At 50.3% G+C, this 21665-nt stretch overlaps 1 protein-coding gene across 10 annotated transcripts in view; it reads right to left on the bottom strand.

Annotated features, from left to right (window-relative positions):
• The window catches only part of EPB41L1 (erythrocyte membrane protein band 4.1 like 1), a 133044-nt gene that overhangs the window by 99323 nt on the left and 12056 nt on the right, over positions 1–21665 (bottom strand). For 7 of the 10 annotated variants that reach the window (XM_061127196.1, XM_061127186.1, XM_061127193.1 and 4 more), the window contains exon 2: positions 15303–15353. The exons of 1 other annotated variant lie outside the window; for it this stretch is intronic. The gene's annotated coding sequence lies outside the window, so the exon portion shown is untranslated. Of the gene's footprint in view, positions 1–15302; positions 15354–15627; positions 15695–20564; positions 20646–21665 lie in introns of those variants that run through there. 2 more of the 10 variants (XM_061127187.1, XM_061127189.1) reach the window with 2 other exon arrangements.

The raw sequence follows: 21665 nt of genomic DNA, 5'->3' as shown, positions 1-21665 counted from the left end.
AGTGGTTAGGATTCCAAGCTTTTACTGTAGAGGGCTCAGGTTCAATCCCTGGTCGGGGAACTAAGATCCCACCGAAAAGAAAGAAACCCTGCAGCCCTCCAGGATACGGCTGCTTCCCTCCCCTCACTGCCCCACACCCATCAGCCCCTGCGCTTTGTCCACCCCTCCTCATCACCCATTCTCTAATCTGTTCCCTTTTGTCCTTCCAGACACCCATCCTTTCTCACCGGGGCCACCCAACAGCCTGCCCACTGGCGTCTGGGCTGCAGCTTTGCCCTTCCAACCCATCCTCCCGCCTCCAGTAATCAGATCACATCATTCCCAACCCATCACCCTGCAGTGGCCCTCATCGCCATCCGGAAAGGATGCAACTCCTGGCCCATGTGCTGCAGGATCTGAGCCTGTCTGTGGTCTCCTTTGATTTTCTTGTTGTCCCCAGCGTGCACAGCAAACTTCCGCCACTCCAAACCACCCTCCTGTTTCACATCTCTGTGTTTTTTTCTTTGCATTCGTGGTTCCCTCTATTTGGAATGCCCTTTCTGAAGCCCCCAACGTTGGATGGAGACAACAGCTGACTTTCCTGAGAGCTCAGTGCACACCAGGCTCTCTGCTAAGCCCTTTGCGGGCACTACTTCATTTATCTTCACCAAGACTCTATGAGGCAGGTGCTTAATGCAGCCTCTTTACGGGTAAAGAGAAGTGGGATCTGAGATGCGAATGAAGCTGGAAGAAGTCAAATGGTTGACAAGGGGAGGAGCTAGAATAGAAATCCATGTATCTGACTCTGCTTTTGTTCAGTTGTTCAGTCATATCCAACTCTTTGCCACCCCATGAACTGCAGCACACCAGGCTTCCCTGTCCTTCACCATCTCCCGGAGTTTGTTCAAATTCATGTCCATTGAATCAGTGATGTCATCCAATCATCTCATCCTCTGTCACCCCCTTCTCCTCTTGCCCTCAGTCTTTCCCAGCATCAGAGTCTTTTCCAGTGAGTCAGCTCTTCACATCAGGTGGCCAGAGTATTGGAGCTTCAGCTTCAGCATCAGTCCTTCCAGTGAATATTCAGGGTTGATTTCCTTTAGGATGGACTGGTTTGATCTCCTTGCTGTTCAAAGGACTCTCAAGAGTCTTCTCCAGCACCACAGTTCAAAAGCATCAATTCTTCGGCACTCAGCCTTCTTTATGGTCCAGCTCTCATTTGTATACGACTATTGGAAAAACCATAGCTTTGACTATACGAACATTTGTCGACAAATCTGACTCTTAGGTGGCCCCAATCCTCTGCGCCCCACTCCCAACCAGGAACAGTGCCACTATGATGGGGAACAGAAAACACAGTTCATCCCCAGTAGCTCCTCTTCTTTCTGGGCCTTTGGGAGTAATCTGCCTCAGAACACCTCTGGGGAGGGCCAGCCTGTTCCTCCCTGAGTTTGCCTCCAACCCTGCATTCCCACAACCACACAGCACAACCTCTTCAAGTATACAAAGAGTCTGAGCCCCTAGCTCCGGAGCAGAGCTCCGGAATTAAAATTACTGGCCCATCAGTGACTCTCAGCAATGTCTTTCAGGAAGTCAAAACTCTTTGGCTTAGGATCAAGGGACCACCACAATCTAGTACCAGCTCATCTTTTCAACCTTAATTTCTCACTGCATCCCTGCCCCCATGCATGTGTGTTTTAACCACAATACACTGGTATTTACCACCCCTACCATGTTGGTTCTCACTAAAAGTTGCCATTTACTAAGCACCTCCTAAGAGTCATGCCCTGAACCAAACACTTAACTAGCATCATGCTTCCCTAAAATTCATTCATTAATTTATTCAATACATACTTAACTTAACATCTTTTAGGTGCCCTGCAATGTAGAACGAACATGAGGTTAAAAATAGAAGACAGATTTCCCTGGTGGCCCAGTGGTTAAGAATTTGCCTTCCAAAGCAGGGGACACAGGTTGCAGAACTAAGATCCTACATGCCACAGGGCAACTAAGTCTGAGCGCCGCAACTACTAAGCCAGAACCTTAACTAGAGAGACGCCCAGGCACCACAACCAAGATCCCACAGGCCACAATTAAGACTGGATGCAGTCAAATAAATAAATAAATGTTTTTTAAATATAATAAAAGATGAATGATTACAAACTGTGATAAGCATCATGAAGAATCATGAGGTAGAGAGTAGTGCAGTGGGGCTAGGGAGGGAGGTATCTAACCAAACCAAGTTGTAAAGAATGAGAAGGATCTCAGATAGCAAAAAGCCAGGGAAAGAGAATTCAAAGCAGAAAGAATCAGTTCAGTTCAGTTCAGTTGCTCAGTTGAGTCCAACTCCTTGCAATCCCACGGACTACAGCACTCCAGGCTTCCCTATCCATCCCAATTCCCAGAGCTTGCTCAAACTCATGACCATCGAGTCGGTGATGCCATCCAACCATCTCATCCTCTATCATTCCCTTCTCCTGCCTTCAATCTTTCCCGGCATCAGGGTCTTTTCCAATGAGTCCGTTCTTTGCATCAGTTGGCCAAAGTATTGGAGTTTCAGCTTCGGCATTAGTCCTTCCAATGACTATTAAGGACTAATTTCCTTTAGGATGGACTCGTTGGATCTCCTTGCAGTCCAAGGGACTCTCAAGAGTCTTCTCCAACACCACAGTTCAAAAGCATTTGCTTTCTTTATAGTCCAACTCAGTTTTCTTTATAGTCCAACTCTCACATCCATACACGACTACTGGAAAAACCATAGCTTTGACTAGACGGACATTTGTCAGCAAAGTAATGTCTCTGCTTTTTAATGTGCTGTCTAGGTGGGTCATAGCTTTTCTTCCAAGGAGCAAGCTTTTTTTAATTTCATGGCTGCAGTCACCATCTGCAGGTCCTGGGGTAGGGAAGGATTTGCTAAATCAACAGAGAGAAAAAGTAAACGACCCGGGCTCAGGATGGCAGCAGCTGGAATAAGCCCCGCTCTAGGTACACTCTCTCCTTCTGCTTGAGCCTGATAAGAGCAGGCCAGATTATAGAGAGAAAAACCCTTCGGATAGAGACAGGCTACTTGCTAGCATGTTAGCTGATCCTATCACCATCCCCAGGAAGCAAGCAAGGCGTGCGGCCCTCATTCTGTCCCTCAGAACAGGAGGCACTTGGTATGCTGTGACTCGCCTAAGGGCAGAGAGAACACGGTGGAGCTAGGACTAGAATCATAGTACGCGGCTGTTTGAGGATTACAGAGCTGAAAACCCTGCTGTACCGATGAAGACACTGAGGTCCAAGAAGAGAAAAGGATGTGCCCACGTTCACATGCCGAGTAAGCAATGGAGCTAGAACCAGGAGTCCCAGCAGCTTCCGCTTACGAGCTCCCCACGCAGCCTCCCTTGAGAAAGACGGCCATGGGGACAAAGGTGAGGCTGGCCTTGGGGTGTCGGGGGAGGGAGGCAAGGACAGGGCAGCCCTGCCTCCTTCCGCCTGCCCCTCTCCAGCTCCCAGCCCTCCCACTGCTTGTGGGTGAAGCAAAACCTGCCAAACCAGTACCTGTGCCCGGGCAAGCAGCAGGGCCAGAGTTAGAGAGGCAAAGTAGGCTGCGGACACCAAGAGCTAAGGGCCACGGTGGCTTCCCTGGAGGTCCACGGTTAGGACTCTGTGCTTCCAATGCAGGGGGCCGGGGTTCCATCCCTGGTTGAGGAGCTAAGATCCCACATGGCGTGCAGCACAGTCAATAAAAGAGAGAGAGCTAAGAGACAGGGAGGACACAGAACAGCTCTTCTGAGACCTGCCAGCCAGGCCACATGGGCACCGCCCCGGGGCCAGCAGTGAACCGGTCTGTCACCCAGAATCAGCCACAGCTGGCCATCTGGCACAAAGCCCTGCCCTCTGCTTCCCCTCCCGCTCCGGACACTCAAATGTCAGCTGTCAGAGCCACCAGGACAAGAGATCCAGGAACTTACCTGGGAGGACAGGAAGCAGGGAAACGTGACAACTATGACGCACAAACACACCTCCCCTCCCAGCCACAGCCACCAGGATTAAGCCCCGCCACTCTTGGCCTTGTCGGGGACACACATGCTCTCAAGGGACACCCTGCCCTCCCCGCAGCGGCAGTGACCAAGTGCCAGGAGATAGCTGAGCCCAAGTCATGACTGTAGGGGGTGGAGGTCAGGAGACGGGCATGCCTAGGTAGCTCTGGGACTCTTGACACTTGACTCTGCTCTGTACCCCTGAGACTCTTGACACTCTGGAGCCCTGAGACTCTTGTGGACCTGGGAAAACCTGCCCTCTGGGGCTTCAGTCTCGCTGCCTTTCCCGTGGGGTCCCTAGGTCAACTCCATCGTTTCAGGGAGCCTTGAAACTTTGCTCTCACCCCCCCACCACTGTACCCCTCACCACCTCCAGCCCAAAGGAAAACGTAAGAGGTTACCCCCGCCAGTGTGCAGGGCCCCCCTTGAAAAGGCTGGCCTCTATGTCCAGGGCCACCTGGCTGGAACCTCTTCTGTCAGCACTAGTGCCAGCCAGGGTCATGGGGCCCACCAAGCAGAGTATGGGGGAATTGATGATTCTATCAACTTCTCCCAAGTGCTCAGAACCCAGTTCAGAAACCACTCTCAAGGCCTGTAAGACCCAGAAGCCACCCTCTCAGCAAGAAGGACCCCTGACATCAGTCTGGGCCTTTGATCTTGGGACACATGGGTCAGGCAGGCGCCCCACAAATGTCAGGGACAATCCTCATATCTCAACTGAAGTCAAAAGGAGACGATGAGATGGTTAGATAGCATCACTGACTCAAGGGACATGAACTTGAGCAAACTTGGGGAGGACAGGGAAGCCTGGTGTGCTACAGCCCATGGGGTTGCAAAGAGTTGGACACAACTTAGGGACTGAACAACAACAACAAATTCTCATATCTCAACCAATCCCCTCCCTTGGTAGATGGGGAGGAGGAGGCCCAGGGAGAGGCAGGGACCAGGCCAAGGTCACACAGCAAGGCCGTGGCAGAGGTGGAACCTCCGCCCAGACCTGACCCCCAGCCCAGGACTTCCAGCACCTGCCATCTCCTACGGCACAGACAATTTCCCAAATTCAAAATCATGCATCCCACGGAGGAACCTAGAGACACCTTCCTTGCCACTGCTTGGAAACCACCAGAGACTGATACAAAGTTCTGCCGTTCAATACGGATCACGTGTGTACCTGCTGTATTCACTTCTGTGTCCCAGCATGTGGGTCCATGCATGGAGTACAGCACGAATTCAGTGCAAACTGGCTGACCAACTCAAGGCTCAGTGGAGGAGAGTTCCCAGGCAGTCTAGTGGCTAAGACTCCATGCTGACACAGCCAAGAGCCTGGGTGCAATCCCTGGTCAGGAAACTAAGATCCCACAAGTCATGCGGTACCGCTTAAAAAAAAAAATCAACAAAAAAAAGACTCAATGGAGCAATGACTGGAGGCAGAATCCACTCCGAGGCCCAAGCACTGAGGGTGGGAGTAGAGCTGGGGGTGGCAGAGCAGGAAATAGCAGAGAGAGGCAGAAAAAGCTCAGGATCCAAGCAGGTTTTGTAGAACAAGCAGGGACACTGTGGGCCCACAGCTTCAGAAACCGTGGGCCCCAAAGCAAGACAAGTCTCCCCCAGTCACCTTGAATGTATGGACCTGAAGTCTTGTGCGCATGTTCCTGTGACTTGGTAAGGCCACCAAGCCAACCACTCTGTCGTTTATTCGGTCACTTGCTCCCTCGCTCTCCAAAACTTAAGAGGCTGAAAATCAGTGTCAGTAACAGTCATCTCCCACTTGCCAGTTGGTGCTGCCAGACCCAGAGGTTGATCCTCACAGCACCTCTGGCCAGGAGTTGAGCTCCTAAAGAGTGAGGACCTGAGCTGAAATCAGGGGCAAGTCACTTCTCCTAAGACTCACAACCGCATTTGTAAAATGGAGATGGTGATGCCTCCCTGCCCTCCCTTAGGGAATGCTCTGAAAGTCATATACAGTGATGGATGTGAATATGCTTTGTGTAAAGTGCCAAAGAGATATAAGAGATTATTCATAACAATAATATTGCCATCACTAGCCTCACTGGCCACCAGAGAACTCTGTTGTTGCCAAGTCGTGTCCGATTCTTTGCGACCCCACAGATGACAGCACACCAGGCTTCCCTGTCCTTCACTATCTCCCAGAGTTTGCCAAAGTTCATGTCCATTGAATCAGTGGTGCCATCCAACCATCTCATACTCTGTCACCCTCTTCTTCTGCCTTCACTCTTTCCCAGCATCTTTGGTCTTTTCCAATGAGTTGGCTGTTCGTATCAGGTGGCCAAAGTATTGGAGCTTCAGCTTTAGCATCAGTACTTCCAATGAGTATTCAGCATTGATTTCCTTTAAGATTGACTGGTCTGATCCCCTTACTGTCCAAGGGACTCTCAAGAGTCTTATCCAGTACTACAGTTCGAAAGCATCAATTCTTCGGCACTCAACCTTCTTCATGGTCCTTCTTTTAGGTTCTTACATCAGTACCTGACTACTAGAAAGACCATAGCCTTGACTATATGGAACTTTGTTGGCAAAATGATGTCTTTGCTTTTTAACACACTGTCTAGGTTTGTCATAGAGAATTTCAACCTCTAAATGTCAGTGATCATCATCATTATGGCCACCAACAATAATTAACACCTATCAGTTGAAAATGGCAACCCACTCCAGTATTCTTGTCTGGAGAATCCCATGGACAGAGGAGCCAGGTGGGCTACAGTCCATGGGGCCACAAAAGAGTCAGACACGACTGAGCAACTAACACATAACACATCAGTTATGAGACACTTGACTGTATTGTGGGCACAGTCCTCTGCTTGTTGCCTGCTTTCTCCCATTTCAGCTCCATAACCTCTGAAGTGACAACTATTATGGGGTCCATTTTACAGATGGCAAAGCTTAGGCACACAGCAATGAAGTATCTCATTGAAATTCACACAGTAGGTGGTGGAGCAGGGGTCTACACCCAAGTCTATCTTAGTCTGGAGTTCCAGCTCATTCTACCGCCTGGTGGGAGCCTGTTGCCTTGTTAAAGCTACTCCCCATTTACCAAAGCCTGTTGTGGCCCATAGTGATATGATCACTTCCCTGACCCTTGCAGCAGGAACCCCTGACATGGGTAGGACTGGCTGATTCTGTCCTCCCTGTTTGACAAATGAGGCAACTGACCTCCAGGAAAACTTGTCAACCATGTATTTTAGGTCACCGATCATAGAATAGTAGGAATATAAAGGACTCAGGAGAGTGGATCCAGTGGGGGAAACTGCAGCCTGGAGAGGGAAAGAGACCTGCCCAGGTCATTCATTCAAACCTTTCCCAAGACCTCTACATATGTGAGACACACATATGAAAAAAGCAGTGTGGGGACTTCCTTGGTGATCCAGTGGTTAAGAATCCACCTTCCAATGCAAGGGACTTAGGTTCAATCTCTGGTCAGAGAACTAAGATCCCATAGGCCACAGGGCCACTAATCTGTGTGCCGCAACTACAGAAGCCCTCACATGCCTCAACTAGAGAAAGCCCACGCTCCTCAACGAAGAATCAGCACAGCCAAAAAACAAAGAAAAAGAAAAGAATGCAGTGTCTGCTCTTCTAGTTTTCTAACGCTGCCCCCCCCACCTCCTGCCCAATCCCACCTTTGCATCCAGGGCCAGCCACTGCCACCACTTTCCTAGTCTTAGTTCCCAGTTTAGCAAACGAGGAAACTACCTTGGTCAGTAAAGAGTTCTAGAGGCCAACACAGCTGCCCCAGGACCACATAAAGCCCAGGAGGTCAGTCTAAGCACTCTGCTGCCCCCAATCCAGGGAGGTCAGGAGGTAAAGATGGTGCCCATGCTGTATTCACAGGGTTGTGCCACCGTAACCACTAATTCCAGAATCCTGGTTATTCTTACCAAGCCCCAAGCTGTAGCCCCCAACGCTCCTAGGAACACGGGGCTCCTCCCTGGTTTGGCCCAGACGCCCCTTTTCTGGGAAAGGCCAGGGTGCCCCTAGGAAGAATTTCTCTGTGGCAGAAGTGGAGCAAAATGTAAACACTCAGCGGACACTGTGTCCCACTTAGTGAAACAAAGTTGTGGATTGTCTGGGAAAGGGGCTCACTGTATGAAGCCAGCCCAAGCCCAAGTCTTTTCCTAGCCTGGCCTCTCTAGCTGCTCTGAATGCAGCAATTGTGCAATTGTTTAGGCCCCTGGCCTCAGTTTCCCCATCTGCAGGCTGAAACATGAGCTTCCAACACCTCACAGAGGGATCCCTTTTAACAAATGGCTAATCTCTTCCACCTTGTCAGAAGAAAAATGCCAACCTCTTATGTCAGTGGAGACTGGCAAGAACAGCAGTCTGGGGCTGGGCTAGGGAATGCTGAGATTTAGAACTGGTGAGGAAGGTTTTTTCCCTGGGGCCTTAGGAAGCTTGGGAATGTGTGAACTGGGCACATGACTCCCACATTCTGGGCCAAAAAGGGAGTCCCAGAAGCAGTCCTTACAGCCATCAGCACTGGGCAACAGGAAGAAAGATCAGGATTCTAGACACTGGTTTCTGTCTTCTATCTCTGCTCTGCCACTCATTAGCTGTGTGACCTTGGAGAAGTCACTTATCTTCTCTGAGCCTCAATGAACCCACCCACAGAATGGGGATAAATATGTCCTCTGTGCTTTCCCTTTCAGGATTATGGGGAAAATCCTGAATAGAGATGATGAACAGAAAAGTCCTAGTCCCGCCCCATGAAAGAATTCCCCCGCCCTTCTCCACCTCTGTTGCCCCTAGAGAAATGCTGGAATCCCTCCAAGAAGGGTCAGAGAAATCCAGGGATCCCAGAGACAAGACGGGCCACAGAAGGAATGCTGAACATCTGTGTCCTGTCTGGATGACATTTGTGAAGCCTGGCCCCCCTCCCCAAGACAGCCCCTCTAGCTATCAGGCAAACAGCAAGCCAGGGAAAACAGTCTGTATTCACATCGAGAAGAGGCTGGGGGGCAGACAGGGGAGCCAGAACCAGCATTTCTGAGCCATCGAGATAATAGGAGTCGCTGGACAAGAGCAGGGAGGAGGCTGTTGGTGGTCGCGCAGGGGAGGGGTGTCCTCCTGTTGAGTCTCCCGCAACTCCAACCCTCCTGCAAAAACCAATGATGTCACCTTTCATGTGACAACTCTAGCTGTGTCATTTTCTTCCTCTGTAAATGGGGGTGATAAAGCCTCTGACACACCATGAGTCCAGTTCAATAAACGTGCCTGTCATTCTCCCATCCTTTGAAACCTGGGAGGCTCCCGGTACCAACATCATCTTCCTCCAATTTTCCACCTGAGTTATTTGAAGAAAAAATCTGAAGGCACTTTCAGGACAGAGCCCAGGCTCTGAGGGCGTAGTCCATCTGCTGACAAGGTGGATGAGATCTGCAGTGTGTGGAAGGGGCAGGGGGAAGGAAAGGGGCCTCTCCATGAGATAGAGGTCCATGCTTCAGCCTGCTGCCTGGGGAGGGGACAGAGAGTGCTACTGCTCACAAGGCTCTTTGCAGAAACAGTCCTGGTTCCTTGAGCTCGTTCTGCCTGGAAGGAAGCCTCTCCTCTGAGCAAAGGACTGCAGGGGAGCACTCTTCCCATCATTTGCCCCCAGGAATGAAGGACTGACATCTATCGGTGCCCACATGGCCTTTTCCACCCTCTACATGGCGCCTGGGAGAAAAGCTAAGGGACCTGGGCACCCAGGTGCAACTGGAGATGATCAAACCTCTTCACGTGTCTGAAGAGACTAACACGGAATACGGGGTGGGGAGGGTCCTTCTGTGAAGCCCGAAAGATGGCTAACTTCCCTGCCCCACCCCAGCTCTTTAGTTCTGGCCAGACTGAACCACTCCAGCTTCTCTCTTCCAACGCCTTTTCCCAAGCAGCTCCCTCCCCCGGAGAGCCCTCCCTGAACCCACTGCCCCAATCCAGCCCCTTCCAAGGCCTAGAGCCAATGCCTTCTCCAGGAAGCACATCCCGGCTGCTGGGCCCCAGGCTGCCCCTTTCCCCTGGCTGTCAGTTCCCCATCCCTCTCAGACGGTGATCTGCACTCTTGGCTGTGTCTCGGCCACACCTGCACACATTGATTTCCCCTCTGGGGGGCATGGAGCTCACAGACGTGAACTCAAACGCCACCTTTGCCACTTGTGAGCCACCTGACCGTGGAACAGTCACTTCTCATCTCTGAGCCTCAGTTTCCTCTGGAAAATGGTGAGAATAATCACACCTATTCCATAGAGTTGTTGGTGCAATTACATGAGACAATGACCATTCAGTGCTTAGGACAGAGCCTGGCACAGCATGAGAGCTTGGGAACGTGACTTATTTGCTATGGTGACCTTTCAGGTAGGTTCATGAATGATTTTGCTTTATATCTCCTGAAAGACCTACCACAAAATCGTATGTGTGCTTAGTCACTCAGTCGTATCTGGCTCTTTGTAACCCCATGGACTGTAGCCTGCCAGGATCCTCTGCCCATGGAATTTTCCAGACAAGAATACTAGGGTGGGTTGCCATTTCCTCCTCCAGGGGATATTCCCGACCCAGGGGTTGAATCTGGGTCTCCCGAATTGCGGGCAGATTCTTTACTGACTAAGCCACCGGGGAAGCCCACAGTACCATATACCAAACGGATTTCTGAGCAGGTGGATCTGCATGCACCCTGAGGAAGCCTTTCTCAGTGGCAGAGTAGAGAGTAACCTGGGCTTGGCTGCCTCTGCAGGACACAGGCTGTGTCACGGGGCAGCACGCAAGTAGACATAGAATCCACTTGAACTTCTGATCAGAAGCAGTGGACACAGTGATCAAAGGGTGGACTCTGAAGCCAGACTCCTTGAACTTGAACCTGAGCTCCTCCTCTTACTCAGTATATGACCTTCACTAGCTGTGCCTTGGTTTTCCCATCTATTAAATGGGGAGAGTAATTGTACCTACCCAAAGGATCACCTGGAGGATTAAATGAAATTACACAAGAAAAGCAATAGAGGGACTTCCCTGGTAGTCCAGTGGCTAAGACTCCCCACTCCCAATGCAGGGGGCCCAGATTTAATCCTTGGTCAGGGAACTAGATCCCACACATCACAACTAAAAGTTCACATGCCACAACTAAAGATCCCTCATGCCACAGTGAAAATTGAAGATCTCATGTGCTATAACTAAGACTCAGTGAAGCCAAATAAATAAATACTAAAAAGAAAAGAAAAGGAAAAGAACGTGCTCATCATAAGGACAGTAACTCAATAAACATTAACTATTGTTTTCATTGTTGATATTTGTATTCCTGTCACTGAAGAGGAGGGGTTATGGTTCCTTGCAGGCCTATAAGCTGCTCATTCTCCTATAACCCAAGATTGCACGAACATGCTTGTATGTTCTCATGGCTCTGTCTGCCTAGTGGCCTTCCACTCCTTCTTCTTCTGTTAAGAGCTCTGCTCCTCCATTTGCTACACAAGTAGGCACTTGACCCAGGCCTGGCCACCACAGGGAATGGCCCTATCCCCTAGCAACAATGACTGAACCAATCAGAATCCTTCCCTTGGGTTGATATATAGATCCTAGTAGAAAAACTATGATCATTCAAAAAATAAGATCATGACATCTGGTCCCATAACTCCATGGCAAATAGATGGGGAAAAACTGGAAACAGTGACAGACTTTATTTTCTTGGGCTCCAAAATCATTGCAGATGGTGACTGCAGCCTTGAAATTAAACGATGCTTGCTCTTTGGAAGAAGAGCTATGACAAACCTAAACAGTGTATTAAAAAGCAGAGACATCACTTTGATGACAAAGGTCCACATAGTCAAAGTTATAGTTTTCCCAGTAATCATGTACAGATGTGAGAGTTGGACCATAAAGAAGGCTGAGCGCTAAAGAATTGATGCTTTCGAATTGTGGTGCTAGAGAAGACTCTTGAGAGTCTCTTGGACTGCAAAGAGATCCAACCAGTCAATCCTAAAGGAAATCAACCCTGAATATTCATTGGAAGGACTAATGCTGAAGCTGAAGCTTCAATACTTTGGCCACCTGATGTGAAGAACCTACTCATTGGAAAAGACCCTGAGGCTGGGAGGGCTTCCCTTGTAGCTCAGCTGGTAAAGAATCTGCCTGCAATGAGGGAGACCTGGGTTCGATCCCTGGGTTGGGAAGATCCCTGGAAAAGGGAAAGGCTACCCACTCCAGTATTCTGGCCCGGAGAATTCCAAGCACTGTATAGTCCATGGGGTCGCAAAGAGTCAGACACGACTGAGCAGCTTTCACTTTCACTGAGGCTGGGAAACATTCAGGGCAGGAGAAGTGACAACAGAGGATGAGATGGTAGGATGGCATCACTGACTCAATAGACATGAGTTTGAGCAAACTCCAGCAGATAGTGCAGGACAGGGAGGCCTGGTGTGCTGCAATCCCTAGGGTACCAAAGAGTTGGACATGACTTAGTGACTGAACAACAACTTTCTGTTTGGCTGGCTAAGCTAGGGCAGTGGACAGCCAGTTCCTCAGAAGGACAGAGAGGAGAGACAAGCTGTGATGGAGACAGATGGAGCATCTCCCTGGTTTCTCATCCTACAATTCCATGAACTGCCCAGGATCCATTCAAGTCCTCTTCTGGTTTAAGTCACTTTGAATAGATCTTTTGTCACTTGTTTCCGAAAAAGCCAGGTCCAATTATACAGGCCCTAACCAAGATACAGTCTGAGCTGGCCATGGGCAAGGCAGGGCAGCAGCAGTATTGAGGCTGCTCCTGTGTGTTCCAGCACAATCTTTGTCATCTGGGCTACAAAGGACAGTCTGCAAAGCATGTTCTCAAGAATCATCCTGATCCCGTGGTCTTCAGACACTGCCTCCCGGAGCCCTGGAAGCCTGCAGAGGCACCTCCAAGAACACCCATGGAGAGACTTTCCTGGTGGTCCAGTGGTTAAGAGTCTGCCTTCCAATGAAGAGGACGTGGGTTCAATCCCTGGTCAGGGAACTAAGATCCCACAGGCTGCAGGGCAACTAAGCCTGAGCACCACAACTGGAGAAAGCTGGCACGCCACAGCGAAGACCCAGGGCAGCCAAAAGAAAAACAAAAACACCCGTGGAACAAAGGGCAGTAAGGAGGGCAACAAGATTCTAGGTAACTGCTGCAAATTCAACCACAGTGGTTCTGTTTCAAATGCTTATGTATCAGGATTCTGCTGCCTCCAAAGATGTGAAACACCTGATTCTAATGGATGCTCAAAAGAGCATTAAGAGGTAACTAAGGCTGATGTGTCTATCTCCATTCTCCAAAACAGAAAAGCGAGGCCCAGAATGGGGAAGTGATGAGACCAAGGTCACAGAGCTGACTTGCTCTGTCAGAGCAAAGACTTGAATGCAGGCAGGCTCTGGACTCGCAGGCGGAATGAATTCCACTGCACCAGGCTGCCTGCGAAAATCTATCATCTCTCACACTTCCTGTGTCCTCTGGTAAACTGATGGCGGTTAATATCTTCTAGTACGTGCGTGCTAAGTCACTTCAGTCATGTCCAACTCTGCGACCTCATGGAACAGAGCCTGCCAGGCTCCTCTGTCCATAGGATTCTTCAGGCAAGAATACTGGAGTGGGTTGCCATTTCCTCCTCCAGGGGATCTTCCTCACCCAGGGATCAAACCCGAGACTCTTTCGTCTCCTGCTTTGGCAGGCACGTTCTTTATCACTAGCGCCATCTGGTTCTAGAATCTCACCTTTCTCAGCTCTGACCCCTCCAGGATCGCCTGCCTCTGAACCTGGCTCCTTAGAGGGCTTCCAGAAGCTCAAGGAACCTGTGTAGTAAATGTTATGAACCAAACTCGACCTTCCTCTCCATCATACACACATACACCCAGTTCCCCTTCTCCCCACCCATTTGCCCAAATGTCAGGCAAAGCCCAGCAGGCCGCCTCCCAGGAACTCGTAATCCACCTCCTCTGTCCAAGCTGTGCTGTGACTGCAGACAGAGGATTCCTTGTTCCCAGTGCTTCCTGCCCAGAGACCTCCGTGGGGCCCGTGCGCTGGCCGGAAAGAGCCAAATCGTTCCTTTCAACTGGAGCAAAAGCCACCTGAATCCCTGCCACCCCTGGGAGCAACGTGCTCCCAGCTCTGCTTGGCATTTGTTCTATCTGCCCTGGTCTGCCCAGCCCCACCTCAACACGCACAGCCGCTGCTGCCTACACACATACTCACACACACACACACAGGAGTTCCCCTAGGGTACAAAGGTGCCTCACGTCTAATCAAAAATCAAAACCAGAGTGTGACGTCCCTGGTGGTCCAGTGGTTAGGACTCCGTGCTTCCACTGCAGGAGGCGTGGGTCTGATCCCCAGTTGGGGAACTATGATCCTGCATGCCACATGTGCGAGGCCAGAAAACACAAAAAGAAAACAGTGGATTCTAGAATGACAACATCATAACCCTGACAGTTGCACCTTACTAATAACCCCACAATGACATCTGCCTATTACTTTGCAATCTCACCGACCAGTATAACTTCTTGGCTCAGTTCCCTCTCCACGGCCTCACCCTGCCAGAGTCACCAGGAGATGGAAAGGGGCTCTGACACGCCCCAGGCCAGTAGTTTGTGAAGTATCTTGCACAGAGTTCAGGACAGTTCCATGGCATTGTCGGAGGGCTGCTAGAGGCTGAGGAATTAGCCAGTTAAGAGTGCCCCAGGCTCACCCCAACTTTGACCATGGCTGCAACTCCTATACTGTTTTGTACAGTGAGATTCTTAGGGGTTCACTTGAAAAGGAGATTTCACTGCTGGAAGATTTGAAAGCAACTCTTTCACCCTGACTCCTCCTCTGCCCTACCCTGACAATGTATATATGACCCCAAGGCCAACAGAGAGGGAGGTAGCTGCCCAAGGTCACGTAGGAATCAGTGGCAGAACCAGAATGAAAACACTCCCTTCTGAATCTAGTCTACAAACTCCGAGCAGTTAAGCAAAAGAAAACCAGGGCCTCAGGTCAGCGGATCTGGGTTCTAGGTCCAAGGTCACTCGCCCCCAGGCATGGTGGACAGATAAGTGGTTTGGGCAAAGCATGGGGCATAACACAGAGGCACTTAACGAATACCCATTTCAGTCCCTTCCTCAAAACAAGCCCAAACCAGAGAGAACTCTCAACACTGTCCGCCCCCGCCCCCCACCCCCGCCACCGTTTTTCAAGCCCACCGGGAATCTGTGGCCTAGACAAACTCTCCCACCTCCCCAGCAGTAAAATACATTAAAATAGCCTGAGGGCTAAAAGGTCAATTTGTCCAACCTGAGCAGAGGAGGCTGGGCCTCTGGAACACTCACCCAGGCTCCGACCACACCAGCTCCCCGGGCGAAAGGACGGCAGTCAGGCACCTAGAAGGAGCAGACAGTATTAGCGCCTCCGAGCTGAGTGCGTGGACCCAGCATGGAGTTGGAAACTGAGAGGCTGGCATTTGACTCTCTGAGGAACCTTTAGGAAGTTGCTGAACCTGTTACACAGAAAGGCCCGTGTGACTCTGCGGAGCCAAAGGGAAAGTAATAAATATGAAACTGGAGCGGCCTGCAGGGGCCAGGCCAAGAAGGGCCTCGAAGGGTAAGGTAAAGAATTCAGTCTCGAGAGTCTAAGAGCAAGCGGAAAACCATTGACCTGCAGGGTTGAAAATGGACTGAAAACAGGCAAGAGTAGCTTTAAGCGTGTGAGTTGGAGGCTGCTGTGGTTGTCTGAGGGCACATGATAAGGACCCAGGCTGGGGCGGGGACAGCAGACCTGGAACCCAGTGGCTGGATTCCAGAGCTCTTTGAACAGTGGTAGCGCTAGTGGTAAAGAACCTGCCTGCCAATGCAGGAGACCTAAGAAACTCGGGCTCAATCTCCAGGTTGGGAAGATCCCCTGGAGGAGGAAATGGCATCCCACTCCAATATTCTTGCCTGGAGAATCCCATAGACAGAGGAGCCTGGCAGGCTACAGTCCATAGGGTCACAAAGAGTCGGATAAGACTGAAGCGACTGAGCACACATGCACACATGCATTCCCAGAAATCACTGGTGGACCAGATCTGGGGGGATAAGGAAGACAGAGGGCTGCCTACTCCTCAGGTACCCCTTTCACAGCAGTCCCCTGGTCTCCACCAGGGACGAAACATAGCCATTGTTCTTTCAACTTGGCCTATCCTTACCTCAGTTTCCCCATCTGTAAAATAAACATGGTTGGACTCAGGGGTCCCTAAGGTCTTTATAGCATTAATATCCTGTTCTGGGCTAATCCACTCAGTTTTGTCTTTTTTTTTTAATATTTACTTATTTGGCTGCATTGGGTCTTAGTTGTGGCAATGTGGAATCTTCATCGCATTACGTGGGATCTTTTGTTGTGATGCATGGGCTCAGAGCACTGCAAGGTGGATTCTTAACAACTGGACCACCAGAGAAGTCCCCACTCACAGGGTATTGAAGCCCCCTTTTAATCATCTTTCAGCCCCAACTGCAGGCCTGGCCTAGTACACGATGGGCAGAATTACTGGAGGAGAAACGTCGGGTCCCCTGCCTTCACACACTCAGAACAGTAACCTCCAGGTTGGATGAGATGTTTCTGCTTCACATAGAAAATAAGAATCAAGCAAATGGGAGGATCAGACTGGCTGAGGTTGAGATAGCAGGAGCAGGTGCCTTGTTCCTGCTCCCCCACCCAAGAGGCCTCAGGTCAGGGGTACTGCGGTTATAACATCTGTCACCCAGTAGCTCACAACCTATTTCCCCATCTACTGTTTCCCGAAGTCCAGTTGGGAGATCAGCTACCAAGGGGCCTTGGAGGCAGTGCAGTGCAGTGGTTTAAACTGGGACTCTGCAGCTGGGCTGATCCCTGGGTCAGGAAGATCCCCTGGAGAAGGGTACGGTAACCCATTCCCTATTCTTGCCTGGAGAATCCCAGAATCCCAGAGGAGCCTGGTGGGCTATAGTTCATGGGGTCGGGAAGAGTTGGACATGACTGAGCGACTAACACTTTCACCTCCTGCAGCCATGCAGACCTGGTTTGAATTCTGGCTTTACCACTCTCCAGCAAAGTGGCCAGGGGCAAGTCACTTCTCTGAGCCTCAGTTTCCTCATTTGGAAAACAGGAGTAAGAGCGTCCGCTTCCAGGGCTAAAGGGAGGATTCAGTGAGACGCTGTCTGTGAAGAACTCATCTCAGTTCCTTATCACAACAACCCAGGAGACAGCAGCCACCATTTCCAGATATGGACCCTGGGACCCCAGAAGGTGAAAGGACTCACTGAAGACCATTAGAGAATCCATGCAGGAATGAGACCCAGAGTTCAGGTTCTTACCCTCCAGGTTATACACTACTCACCATTTGGGTTCCTCCCTGTGGCTCAGATGGTAAAGAATCTGCCTGCAATGCAGGAGACCCAGGTTCAATCCCTGGGTGGGGAAGATCCCCTAGAGAAGGAAATGGCTACCCACTCCAATATTCTTGCCTGGAGAATTCCATGGACAGAGGAGCCTAGGGGGCTACAGTCCATGGGATCCCAGAGAGTTGGACACAACTGAGCGACTAACACTTACTTTTTAGATGAAGATGTTGAGACTAAACATTACAATGACTTGACCAAAGCCATAGAGGGAACTCATGGTAGAAGAGGGATTTGAACCCAGGCCTTCTTGATGATAAAGTCCCTGATCTCCCCTACAGTTATCCAGAAAGTAGATATGATGGTAGAAGAAAGCAGAAGCTTCAGATTTCAGAGCCCTTTAAACCTGGAACAGGGACAAATGCAAACCAGGCAGATGGAGTGAGGGTGGTTGGTGATGAAGCTACCTTGAGAGGAAACCAGAAGGAGCTGGTGAAACAAAAGCCTCTTTCTCAGCAGCCCTCACCAGGGACCAGGCAGGAGAGGAGGGCTGACAAGCAGGGCCATCCGTCCTGCCAGGGCTGAGCCGAGGGCCGGATCTAAACAAACAGACACAGTTCCAGCTTGGCCACCAGCTTGTTGGCCAATCCTGGAGAGGTCTCAGACACACACACACACACTAAGGTCTCCATTTCTTTAACTCAAGAAGGAGACAGTATACTGAATGGTGTCGAGATCCCTTCCAGCTACGGAAGACTAGTCATAACCACTCCTCATGAATGCCACTCTAGCTCAGGTTGTGCCCTCACAAACCCCCAAAGGGGGCCTCTTAACAGTGGCTCCAATATTTCCACAACAGGCATGGGAAGCTTTGCATTCAGCCTCTGACGATATAGCCTGATCACTTTCCCTCACCTTTCTCATCTGTAAAATGGGCTCATATCTTCGGCCTGATCACCAACAGAACCCGAAGAACCAAGGAGCTTCCCCAAAGTCTAGCAATCCCTGAAGGTACTGAACAAAGCATCCCCGCAGTGCCCATCCCAAGTCCCACCCTCAAGCTCTTTTAACTTCTTTCCCTCTGGCCCCTGTCCCATCTGGACCAAAGGAAAAACCGAATTCAAGCTCATGGATGCAACAGCAGTAGCAACAGCCCCGACAACTAGCAGTAGAAGGAACCACTGTCCCAGCTAAGACTCGACTGTGCATATGTGCCAGGCACTGTGCTGGCACAAGAGCTGTACCTGGATTCTATCTCAGGTAATCCCCTCCATCAATGAGGTAAATCTCACCCTCAGTCTACATTTACAGATGATAGACTAAGGTTCAACCAAGTGAAGTGACCTGCCCAAGGTCACACTCAGAGCAAGTGAGTAGCATGGCCACGAACATATAGGCTCCTCATTTGACACTAGAAGTCCTGATCTTATCTTTGAGGCTATGGAGTTATTTAGGGTAACATTCCACCATGGGGTGTGGACCCAGATACAGGGAGGCAGTGAATAAGGGGATATCTGGCCTTTACTCTCACCCCAAACCTCCCCAAGTAACTAATCTTTGCAGTTTCGTATTATTATTCTGACATGCCCAACTCGACACTAAGGCTAGAACAGTTTTTATCCATTCAAAATATAATGCAAGCCAAATATGTAATTTAAAATTTACCAGTAGCCACATTCAAAAGAGTACAAAGGAATGGGTAAAATTAATTTTAATGGTATATTTATTTAACAATATCAAAAGTATTTTTGAGGGAATACCCTGGCAGTCCAGTAGTTAGGACTCTGAGTTACCACTGCTTGGGGCCCTGGTTCAATCCCTAATTAAAGAACTAAGATCCCACAAGTCGTGTGATGCAGCCCCTCTCCCCCAAAAAAACCCCTAAGTATTATTGAAATATTTTACAATCTTTTTTTTCATACTAAATCTTCTAAATCCAGTGTATACCCGATGCTAAATTTTCATGAGATATTTAGAGTCTCTTAACCTTTACAATTGAAAAAGTGTTTTCACAAACCTAAGTTCACAAACAGACACAGATGTTTTCCAATAACTGGAGTATTCTGGTTAAATTTTAAGTTATTTAAAATTAAATAAGATTGGGAATTCCTTGATGGTCCAGTGGCTAAGACTCCACGCTCCCAATACAGGGGGGTCCAGGTTCCATCCCTGGTCAGGATACTAGATCCTCCATGGTGCATCCAAGAGTTCGGAAGCCTCAACTAAAGATACCTACACGCCACAACTAAGACCCGGCACAGTCAAATAAATAAATATTTTTAAATTAAATACGATTACAAATTCAGTTCCTCAGTGGCACTAGCCACATTTCAAGTGTTACGTAGCCACACGGGGCCAGTGGCTACTGTATGGGACAGCAAAGTTCTAACAGTCAAGTCCTAGAGGGTGGGGCTGGTGGCCTCCATGCCCCTAAGCCAGAGCTGGGCCTCCTAAAGTAAAGTTGAATGTCAATAGAATGGGATTTACTCATTCCAACCCCCTACAGAGCCTGATATTAGTATCAACCTTGGGTGCCTTTATACTCACAGGTGACAAAAGGATCAGCGTGCCCGTGCTCCGAGGATGGCATGGGGGCTCAGAGAGATGGTCGACCAGCCCAAAGTCACTCAGCTTTGACCCACAGACCGTCTGACTTGGAAGTCTAAGCTCTGTCCCAAAAGCCAGGCAGGGGCCTGGTCTCGGGCACAGGCTTCTAGAGGAATAAATAAGCCTTTACCACTAAATCCCCCCACTCCGCAAGTCTAGTGGCAAAATATGTGCTCAGTCACTCAGTCATGTCTGAACTCTTTACAGCCCCATGGACTGCAGACCAGCAGGCTCCTCTGTCCATAGGATTTTCCAGGCAACAACACTGGAGTGGGTTGCCCTTTCCTTCTCCAGGGGATCTCCCCAACTCAGGGATCGAACCCAAGTCTCCTGCTCTTTACCACTGAGCCACTGAGGAAGCCCAGTGTCCCCTAACAGGGCTAAGGGTTAAAGGAGAGGAAGCTGTGTGGGCTGCATTAGGTGGTGGCCCGGCAGGTGGGGCTTAGGCCACCAGGGTACTCTTCCCTCCCGCCCGCCCACCCTTACCCGGCAGGAGGCAAAGCCAGCAAGGTCCACTGGCTGCTTGTCCTCTGGGTTGGGTCCCCCGAGGCTAGCTGCCATGCCCTCCCTGACATCTTGCCCAAGAACACTCACCCAGAGGCCCCTGGACTAGGGCCCAGAGTCTGTACTCACCTCCCAGGGTCACCTCAGCTGGAGTCCAGGGAAAGGGTCCAAGAGGCAGTCCACCCCCACCCCCAGGAGGAGGGAGGAGCAGGCCCAGGAGGCAGATTCCAGAGGAGGGAAAGGGTGGCAGGGATAGGGCAGAAGAACCTGGGTGGCTCCACCCGTCTCCTGGGGAGCACAGCTAACATTCAGCCCCCTCCCTTCAGCCTAACTGGGCGAAACTCTCACCAGTTATTAGGTTTAACAATTAACTCTGGTTTCTACTTCAGCAGGAGGCAGTTCCAACAGAAAGTCCCATCTGGGGTAGGGGGACTTGTAAGGGGATAGAGAGGAAGGGGCTGGAGTAAAAGGGAGAAAGGGGTGGTTAGTAAGGCCACCCACCCCCTCCTTCCCATTCTACCAGTGTGGGGCAACTACAGGCGGATGGCGTAAGTTCCATAAGGTCAGGGGCAGTGCCTGGCACATAGTAGGTGCTCAATAAATTTTTTAAAAAATATTTCTTTATTTGGCTGTGTTGGATCTTAGCTGCGGCACGTGGGATCTTTCTTTGTGGCAGGTGGGCTCTCTATTTGTGGTAGGCCAGCTCAGTTACCCACCCCCACTACCCCCCTCGCATGTGGGATCTTTGTTCCCCAACTAGGGATTGAACCCACGTCCCTTGCCTTGGGAGGTAGATTCTTAACCACTGAACCACCAGGGAAGTCCCTCAATAAATTTTTTTTTTTTTTTTTTTTTGCGCCCGCCGCCGCCGCCATGCTGCCCAGCCAGCGCGCGCACAGCGGGCGGGGTCGGGGTTCAATAAATATTTTTAATGAAGAAATAAGGGAGTGGGGTGATAAAGGAGAAGTGTGTGTGTGTGTGTGTGTGTGTGTGTGTATGCGCGCACACACACGCACATGCGTGCACTCAGTCAAGTCTGACTCTCTGCGACCCTACGGACTGTAGCCTGCCAGGCTCCTCTGTCCATGGGATTTTCCAGGCAAGAATACTGGAATAGGTTGCCCTTTCCTCTTCCAAGAGATCTTCCCCACCCAGGATGGAACCCTCATCTCTTGCGTCTTCTGCTTTGGCAGACAGGTTCTTTACCAGTTGAGCCACCCAGGAAGCCCC

This window comes from Dama dama, chromosome 23, assembly GCF_033118175.1.
Source record: "Dama dama isolate Ldn47 chromosome 23, ASM3311817v1, whole genome shotgun sequence".
NCBI lineage: Eukaryota > Metazoa > Chordata > Mammalia > Artiodactyla > Cervidae > Dama > Dama dama.
The sequence above is the reverse complement of the archived record's forward strand: the minus strand, read 5'-3'. Positions and strand labels throughout refer to the sequence as shown.